At 36.6% G+C, this 3,224-nt stretch overlaps 1 long non-coding RNA gene across 1 annotated transcript; it reads right to left on the bottom strand.

The window, feature by feature from the left end:
- Positions 1-229: 229 nt before the first annotated feature.
- On the bottom strand, positions 230-2,369 carry LOC121968093. Its single transcript, XR_006107930.1, has 3 exons — positions 2,119-2,369; positions 456-457; positions 230-281 (listed from the first exon to the last, which is right to left on the bottom strand). It is a non-coding gene; the product is annotated as an uncharacterized LOC121968093 (long non-coding RNA).
- Between the last annotated feature and the right edge of the window lie 855 nt (positions 2,370-3,224).

Here is a 3,224-nt window from a genome sequence, read left to right as displayed (position 1 = left end):
CCTGTCTGGGTGACAAATCAACAATACTGAAACAATATACTTTCGGTAACATATATTTTCACAACCAAAGGAATAACATCACCACGCAGTTTAATGAAATCAAAGCATGCAAGTAATAAATACGGAAACAAAATAAAACATATAATTAACTAACGGAAGACTAAATGACTCATCTAATACATTCTTAATATTCTTAAACTAAGTCCCAAGGCTTCCATAGTCCTGGCATCACATCCCTCGAACACCTCCTTGCCGCCTTTCTATATCTTTTCCTTTCCTGTCTGCGGTAAGAGGAAGTGTAGTCTATAAGCAAAATTTGCTTAGTAAGTTCTACACAAAAACTCGATATGCGTGTATATAAATAAAAACATGCTAAAGCGAATCTTAACTTAAAAGCTACTCACTCATAAATAGCGAATAACGAAGCTAACTCACGCTCTTAATAGTAAAGAAACATCTTGAAGGCTAAACATATAAGACAAGTCTATACTATCATGCTAGCGTAAAGAATTTAACTTACTGAATTCTAAACACTTTCTGATTCTTATTAAACTTACTTAAAAACTTATTCTAAAACTTATTCTTTTATTTCACTTATTTAAAACTTATTCTTTAATACTTGTAAACTTTTGTAAACACATTGTTTTATTAGTTTAAAAGCTTATACTTATAATACTTAAAATAATAATCAACTTCTTCTTGGGCCGGGCGTAGTACCATCTTATCGCGTTCCTAATAGGTTGGGGTAGCGAGCCACCAATCCTAAAAGAGCAGACTTACCAGGGCCAAGACCTCGGAATTGGACACCTGGATTTGTTTAACGACAAGCTCTTGGATGTCGGGTACTAGCCTCTTCTTAAAAGTAAAATATTTATAATCTTAATTACTTCTTCTTTTAATGCCTTGGCATTTTAATAGGCACCTTGTGTGCTAAAATCCCTAAAGTCTTGACTTTTGGGATCTACTTAAGGCCTCGGCCTTTTCTTTCATTTCTTAATCTTTCTTATACTTTTCTTAAACTCTTAAAAAGAACATAGGTATGCTACAGCAGAATTAAATCAAAGGAAAGAAAATCTGACTTCTATAAGCATGCTATATCAGAGGCAAATCAAAAGAAAGCATATCTAACTTCTTCAAACATGCTACAACAGGTTTAATACAAAGGAAAACAATTCTGAAAATCCTGAAATAAACAACATATATATAACTGCTCAGGTTGATCTAATAGCACAGGAAAACTAGTAAGTATACTCATGCATATCTCGTGGCAAAGGAAACTGATCATGCTCAACACATAGCAAACAAAACTAGGAATTAAATCAATACTGCTCATGCTATAATTAATAACAAATAAAAACTAAAGAAACTGCTCATGTATATCTAGTAGTAAAGAGAACTACACATGCTTAACTAACAACAAATAGGAAGGTCTAAACAACATGCTAGAATAAATCAAAAATCTGCAAAGCAAGCTCTGAAGCCAGTATAGGATTAATGGGCTGTTCGTGCCACTACATAGTACAAAAGGGTCTAAACAGATGCTAAATATATATATATATAGGGCTGTTCATGCCCACTAACTAGCACCAAAAACTATGACTGAAACTTAGCTAACTTGTTGAAGGAAAACTAAATTAACTAACCTGCTGCATGTGTAACAAAAGGAATAAAACTTGCAGAATTGAAACAAAAGGAATCAAGCTTGCTTAATTGCAACCTAAGAAAATCAACTTGCTTGCTATCAGAAGCCTAACTATTTGCCAAACCCAATGGAACCCCTTCTCATCTTCCCACAAGAACATCACGGCAGGAATCAAAGGAGGTGAATGCTGTGCTAAACAGATTTTTACAGCATAAATCCGAAATCTGTAGAAACCAAAACGTGGAAGCAAAACATGGAAGAGATCATCAGCAAGCAAAACCCTTCTCTTCCATGTTTATCTATTTCATTCGTTAAACTAGAACAGATCTAAACCATTCAAATCCCTTCTCTTCTTTCTTTAAGGTTCACGGCAGCAAGCAAAACCGAGAAGCTTCACGGCAAAATCGAACAACCAAGGAAACACCAAAACGAATCGAAATCCGGAACTATCCTACTGCAGGTGAGTAGCGACTTACCTTGCTGTTCTTGAGCTTACTACCGAAGGAGAAAGGTAGCTCTAGGGTTTCGGAGGAGCTCACAATCTCGGCCTCTTCCCTTCGTGTCCGTGCTCACGGGCTTCTTCTTCACTGTCGCTCGAGAGGAGAAGGCGCACGGGAGGAGGAGATAGAGGTGAAGCCCTTAGCCCTCTTCTTCATTTCTGCCCGAGAGAAGCCGACGCCGTCGCTCGCGATCGGGAGAGGAAAGGAGAGGAAAAGGGTTTTCGGTTTTGGGAATTTACCACCTCAACTTATCCCTCTTTATAATCTTCATATTCTGTTAACTTGTTAAATAATTTTCCTACCTTTTCTAAACAGAAAATTCCGTTTGCCCACCTGGTCAGCCGGCTTTTGCGCGAGTTTAAAGGTCGCGTGTTCGAACTCTGCTCGGCTCCCTTTTATTTTGGTATTTCTGTTCCCAAAAAACTGCTTATATAGATTTTAATCCATACTATATTAACAAAACTTTCGTAGACCAGCTGGTTGGCTGAGTCCGGTTAACATCTGGTTCGGGTCCAAGGTCTTGGGTTCAAAACTCAGCTTTAACACTTTTATTTCTTCTTTTTTTTTAAACTTCTTCCTCTTGGTAAAAATACCAAACGAACTCCAAAAATTGCATAAAAATACTCTATAAATTCCTAAAAATCTCTAGAATTTTTCTAAAATATTTCTAGATTTTAATAAGGACTTTTAGGACTCCAAATCGTGAAATTTGGGGTGTTACAGAAATGATATCACTTATAGTGTGTGTTGTTGATTATAGAAGGAAACTGTGTCCTAGTAATCTAGGTTGAGAATGCCTCCAAGAGGAGCTCATAAGGATTGTCATGTTAAACCCTGCAGGTGGACTTAGTCCGACATGACGATAAGGTTGAGTGGTACTACTCTTGGACTAAGATATTAATTAAATGAGTTGTCAGTAACTCACTTAATTAGTGGACATTCAACATCTTAAACACAGGGAGACTAACACACTCATAATAAGAAGGAGCCCAAAAATGTAATTTGGGATTGGTGCGGTAGTTCAATAATAGTTCTCTAGTGGAATGAATTATTATTGATAAAATTAAGTTGTGTGTTCAGGG

Source organism: Zingiber officinale, chromosome 3B, assembly GCF_018446385.1.
Source record: "Zingiber officinale cultivar Zhangliang chromosome 3B, Zo_v1.1, whole genome shotgun sequence".
NCBI lineage: Eukaryota > Viridiplantae > Streptophyta > Magnoliopsida > Zingiberales > Zingiberaceae > Zingiber > Zingiber officinale.
The sequence above is the reverse complement of the archived record's forward strand: the minus strand, read 5'-3'. Positions and strand labels throughout refer to the sequence as shown.